The 6,307-nt window shown below is 45.5% G+C and overlaps 1 pseudogene; it reads right to left on the bottom strand.

The window, feature by feature from the left end:
• Nucleotides 1-1,394: 1,394 nt before the first annotated feature.
• Nucleotides 1,395-1,514, bottom strand: LOC142141930 (5S ribosomal RNA; annotated as a pseudogene).
• Between the last annotated feature and the right edge of the window lie 4,793 nt (nucleotides 1,515-6,307).

Below are 6,307 nucleotides of genomic sequence, written 5' to 3'. Positions count from 1 at the left end.
AATTAGCTCCATAGAGGTTAGGTCTGGGGTAGGCCCTGAAGCCTGGGGTCTTTCTTCCTCCTTCTCCCCAGGATTATACATCTTCCCTGGGCTTTGTCCTAGGGTTTGCTCTGGTTCTGCTCAGCTTCAACACACAAAAATTTCCTGCTTAGCGTCCAAGATCAGATGGGATTGGGCTTGTTCAGGGTGGTGTGGCTGTAGTTATAGGTTCACTGCTGACCTACATCTCTTATGCATCTCACCACCAGCATTGTAGGAAGCATGAACAAGAGAAACAAAAGTCTACAGCACCTGGTATTCCTGAATGGTCTCCAATGCAAGCATTAAGCAGGCTTGCCCCTGCTTATCTTCTAAGATCAGGCTGGTTCAGATAAATGTGACTATAGGTATAAGCTTAACACTGATCTACATCCCAACACCAGCATTGTAGAAAACATGAACAAGAGAAAAAACGCATACAGCCATTGGTATTCCCAGATGGTTCCCCATCCAAGTACTAACCAAAGCCAACCCTGCTTGGCTTCCAAAACCAGAGAGAATTTGGCTTGTTCAGGGTGGTGTGGCTATAAGAATGGATTTTGTAATGACATACATCTCTCATACATCTCACCACCAGCATTGTAGGAAGCATGAACAAGAGAAACAAGCCTACAGCACCAGGTATTTGCAGGTAATCTTCCATCCAAGTACTAACCAGGACCAACCCTGTTTGGCCTCCAAGATCAGGCTTGTTCAGGGTGGTGTGGCTGCAGGTATTGGCTTAATACTGACCTACATCTCTCATACATCTCACCACCAGCATTGTAGGAAGCATGAACATGAGAAAAAAGCCTACAGCAAATGATATTCCCAGGTGGTCTCCCATCCAAGTACTAACCAGGCCCGACCCTGCTTAGCTTCCAAGATCAGCTGAAAATAGGCTTGTTTAGAGTGGAGTGGCTGTTAGTGTTGGCTTAATTCTGACCTACATCTCACCACCAGCATTGTAGGAAGCATGAACAATTGAAAAAAAGCCTTCAGTACCTGGTATTTCCAGCTGGTCTCCCATCCAAGCACTAACCAGGCCTGACCCTGCTTGGCTTCCAAGAAAAATTAAAAGTGGACTTGTTCAGGGTGGTGTAGCAGTAAGTATAATCTAAACACTGGTCTACAGCTCATATATCTCACCACCAGCAATGTAGGAAGCATGAACAATTGAAAAAAGCCTACAGCACCTGGTATTCCAAGATGGCCTCCCATCCAAATACTAACTAGGACAATCCTGTCTATCTTCCAAGACCAGATAAGATTGGGCTTGTTCAGGCTGATGTGGCTGTAAGTATAGTTTTAATTCTGACCTAAATTTCTTATACATCTCACCACCAGCATTGTAGAAAGTATGAACAAGAGAAGAAAGCCAACAGCACCTGGTATTCCCAGGTGGTCTCCCATCAGAGTACTAACCAGGCCCTACTCTGCTTGGCTTCCAAGATCATAAAGAGATTGGGCTTAGTCAGGGTGGTGCAGCAGTAGTTATTAACTAAACACTGACCTACATTACCAGCTATGTAGAAAGCATGTAGAAACCACATCAGCTCATTACGGCTCCTGATATTTCCAGGTGGTCTCTGATCCAAGTATTAACCACGCCCGACCCTGCTTGGTTTCTAAGATCAGATGAAAATTGGATTGTCCAGGGTGGTGTAGCAGTAGGTATTGGCTCAATTCTGACCTACATCGTACCTCCAGCATTTTAGTAAGCATGAACTATTGTAAAAAAAGCTTACAGCACCTTGTATTCCTAGGTGGTCTCCCATCCAAATACTAAGTAGAACAATCCTGCCTTCCTTCCAAAATCAGGCGAGATTGGGCTCGTTTAGGCTGCATTGGCTGTAGGTATAGGTTTACTGCTGACCTACACATTTTATACATCTTACCAACAGCCTTGTAAGGAGCATGAACAAGACAAAAAACCATGCAGCACCCGGTATTCCCAGGTGGTCTCCCATCCACGTACTAATCAGACCTGACCATGCTTGCTTTCCAAGAAAAGATAAGATTTGACTTATTCAGGGTGGTATGGCTGTATCTCTTAGCTTACTATTGACCTAATTTTCTGATTGTCACTCACCGGACTTCTAGATCTAGAGTTGGGCCAGTTGTCCCTCTGCCGGCGCCTGTGCTGCACTGCGGCCGTCCACCATCTTGACTAGGCTTCTGCGCATGTGCAGATCAGGAGGTCTCTTTATAACCTTTCCTTTATTGGTATTAGCTATCCATTAGACTTTTCCCTATTTAAGGCACATCTGACTGTTACGAGCCGCCGCGGCTCGCTTCCTGGGTCCTCTGGCGTTCCTGGACCTGAGAACCTTCTCTTCTGACCTTGACCTTTTTACCTGGATTCCGGATTTTGCTGCTTTGCCTGTGTGTCTGACCCTCTGCTTGTCCCTGGATTTTGTATCTGTGCTAGTGACCTTTGACCTTGGATTCCCTCTTCACTAGAGCCCGCCAATCACTCCACTCCTGGGTGCTCCTTTAAGTCAGTATACGTTACATGACCCTCGGTCGGCCCGCAACCAAGTCTGTCCCCACCACTAGGGGCTTCAGCGAACACCGGGCCTTCAGAGTAGTCCCCGAGTTTCACTGTACTGGCTTGGGAGTTTCTAACATTATAACCAGCCAAGGAAGATTGGTATTATTCGGCCATGGACGACGACGAGTCAAACTTGTCTCCAGCTCAGATCTTGGCAAATCAGATACAGGCGATTTCTCAAGTGGTGCAGAATTTATCCCAGCGCCTGGCAGCCCAAGAAGGGGTTTCCAGAGACCTGCAGCTCCAGCAAGTTCCCGCTGGTGACACACCAGAGCCTAAAATGAACTTGCCTGACCGATTCTCTGGAAGCAGGACAGCCTTCCGTAACTTCAAACAGAGCTGCAAGCTGTACTTCCGCCTGAAACCACGTTCCTCTGGTTCTGAACAACAAAGGGTAGGAATCATCATCTCTTTACTCCAGGGTGACCCTCAGTCTTGGGCCTTCTCCTTGCCTTCAACCAGCCCAGTCTAGCAGTCCGTGGATGCCTTTTTCCAAGCTTTGGGTTTATTGTACGATGACCCAGACAGGGTAGCCTCAGCTGAGTCGCACCTCCGAGCGTTGAGGCAAGGACGTCGCTCTGCAGAGGAATATTGCGCGGAATTCCGGCGATGGTCCGTTGATAGTGCCTGGAACGATCCAGCATTGCGAAGTCAATTTCGCTTGGGACTTACCGAGCAGATTAAGGACTCCTTAGTCCAGTATCCTGTATCCGAGTCACTGGAGGAGTTGATGCAACTTATTATTAAAATTGATCGTCGGATCAGAGAAAGGAAGACTGAACGGGAATCATCTGTACCTGTTGATATATCCTTCAGCTCCTGTGCCACTCTGCCCGACTCTCCTGAACCCATGCAGGTGGGCGCTTACCGCTTACCTCCAGATGAACGTTCCAGGAGATGCTCACTAGGTCTCTGTATGTATTGTGGTCAACCTGGCCACTTAGTACGTCTGTGTCCCAATAAGCCGGGAAACTCGGCTTATTGGGACACAGACAAATTTCGATAGTCCTACAAATTCCCGGATGACCAGCAGAGCGGATGTTGTGACCCTCTATGAGGACAGGTTTCCTTAGATGAACCGGGACAAATAACTTGTTGAGAGGTGTCTGAACTGGAGCAATTTTCTGGAAGTGTTGGATAGTGGCTCCCAGATCCTGGGTGAGTCCGAGATGAATTAAAGTTGAAGGAACAATAGACCGCGAGTCAGGAGACTGAGGATGATGGGCCAAAAAACTTCGGGACAAAGAATCAGCCTTAATATTTTTTGAACCAGGACGAAATGTGATGATGAAACTAAATCTGGTGAAGGATAGGGCCCAGCGAGCCTGCCTGGGATTCAGAGTTTTTGCGGTCTGAATATATTGGAGGTTTTTATGGTCTGTGAAGATGGTAATGGTGTGTGCAGCTCCCTCCAACCAATGTCGCCATTCCTCCAATGCCAACTTAATGGCCAAGAATTCACGGTTTCCGACGTCATAATTACATTCCGCAAGCAGAAACTTTCTCGAGAAAAATGCACAAGGATGTAACTTTTTACTCTATGGGTCTTTCTGAGAGAGAATGACACCACCCACATCCGAATCGTCCTAAACTAATGCGGTTTCGAGCCTGTATTCCAAGAAGTTTACGGGCTAGTAAGCTACCCGCTCTATAACCCGATACATAGTATTTTTGGCGTAGTTTAGATAGTGCCATTTTGGTTTGCTTCATGAGTAGTTTTTGTAATTCAGCTTTGATCTCTTGAGGTTCAGTGTTTTAGACGGGTGTGTTTTGTTCTGTGTGTTTAAGAGTTTAAGTTTCGCTTCCAGTTCAGTCTGTAGGTTTAAGTTTGCCTTATGTAATCTAGAGGCTGTCTGGATAATCTTACCCCAAACTACCGCCTTAAGGGCACACCAGTACGTAAAAACCGAAGTATCGGTTGGGTCGTTGGTTTGTGTATAGGAGTGTATGGCATCTGCTATCTCTAATTTTGCCTCGACCGAGAGTAGCAAGTGTTCTTACAAACGCCATGGACGTAACGTAAAGGGTGTCCTACTGGATTTCCATGACCATATCACAGGAGCATGATTAGACCATGACATGGGGAGAATCTGTGTTCTATGGGTATTTTGTAGGGTCCATTTGTCTGAAAGGATGAGATCAATTCTAGAGTAGGTGTTGTATACTGAGGAAAAGTAAGTGTAGTCTCTATCCTTAGGGTTTGCTGTTCTCCAGACATCATATAATCCAAATTCGGCTAAAAACCTACCAGGGGCCATGTCAGGGGTAGTAGGGGACTGTGACTGTTTAGATCCTGGTTTAAGACATCTGTCTACTTTAGCATCAATTACTAGGTTAAAGTCACCCATTATTACCAGACTGCCCCTTTTGACCTTATCAATCAAGGCTAAGGTATTTTTCAAAAAGGGAATTTGCCTGGAGTTAGGGGAGTAAACTGACACCAAGGTTATCTATTTCTTATCCAGTTGGCCTATGACTATCAGGTATCTACCCATCTTATCCTCCACTGTTGTAGAAAGTTTAAAGGGACATTTAGAGCTAAATAATATGGCAACTCCGCCTTTTTTGTGAGGCCCATTCGCAGTATAACATATAGGGAAGCGATGGTCTCTAAAGATGGGTGGGGCTTTGGCTGCAAAGTGTGTTTCCTGAATTGCTATAATGACAGCTTTGGATTTAAAAAATGAGGTTAACGCCTGCCTCCGTTTGGCCGGGGAGTTAACCGGCCAAACTGGCATTCTGTGACAGAAATGTAACCATCAATTAGAGGGGTGGCTTGGAGGCACTACAATTAGGAAGCAGCATGACCCCAGTCAAAATTGACATGGCAACATATTGGGATCAATGTAATTATTGTCAGGTGTTGTGTCCACAAGGGAAGGGGGGGTAGAAGAGGGGCGGGGGTTACTTATCCCCTCTGAGGGTAGGGAAACATAAATAATCCCAAATATAGGATTAACATTTTTGCCGGAGAGAGAAAATACCGGCAAAATCACAAACTTGGGGTGCACGGCCTAAGCCAGTGATGGGCAAACTACGGTCCGCGGGCCAGATGCGGCCCACTTAAGGATCTATCCGGCCCGTCAATATTTTAAAAAATGTCATTAAAATATGCATAAAATTATTAGGGTCGACCCTGTGTGTCAGAACCTTCATTTTTATGCCTTCCCAGCTATTTCCTCCATTACACTTCATCCTCCTTCCTAAAAGGACACTTCGTATGTCAATCACTCAAACACCTGCCCGCCCCCTAATGGCTGAAAGTCATGTGAGAAGAGATGGGCTAGGCCATATACTAAGGCGGATTTCGATTGGCTGCTGTGTTGTCAGTTAGTGGCTCACCAGAAAGACGGATCTGCAACAACCTGCTGAAATAAGTGCTGTGTCTGTACGATCGCTGCACTTATAGAGGTAACATTGCTATATAACACCCTCCCATCCCATTCAAAAAAATTGTATTATATATTTCGATATTTGAGTTTTTTAATAAATTATATTGGCCCGCCTAAATGTTTCCTTTTTTTTGGCCTTCTCCTGAAAAAGTTTGCCCATCACTGGCCTAAGCAAACCAGCACCACCACCCGCATGTATAACTTAAACATTAACATATCTAAACTCAAGTAAATAGGTAAGAGCACATATCAAAGACTCAATCACAGAATATGCATATCGTGACAAACATATGTGGTATATATCTAAACTCTCTAGTCAAGAGGAGGTACCATACAATACAAA

This window comes from Mixophyes fleayi, chromosome 2 (assembly GCF_038048845.1).
Source record: "Mixophyes fleayi isolate aMixFle1 chromosome 2, aMixFle1.hap1, whole genome shotgun sequence".
Taxonomy (NCBI): domain Eukaryota; kingdom Metazoa; phylum Chordata; class Amphibia; order Anura; family Limnodynastidae; genus Mixophyes; species Mixophyes fleayi.
The sequence above is the reverse complement of the archived record's forward strand: the minus strand, read 5'-3'. Positions and strand labels throughout refer to the sequence as shown.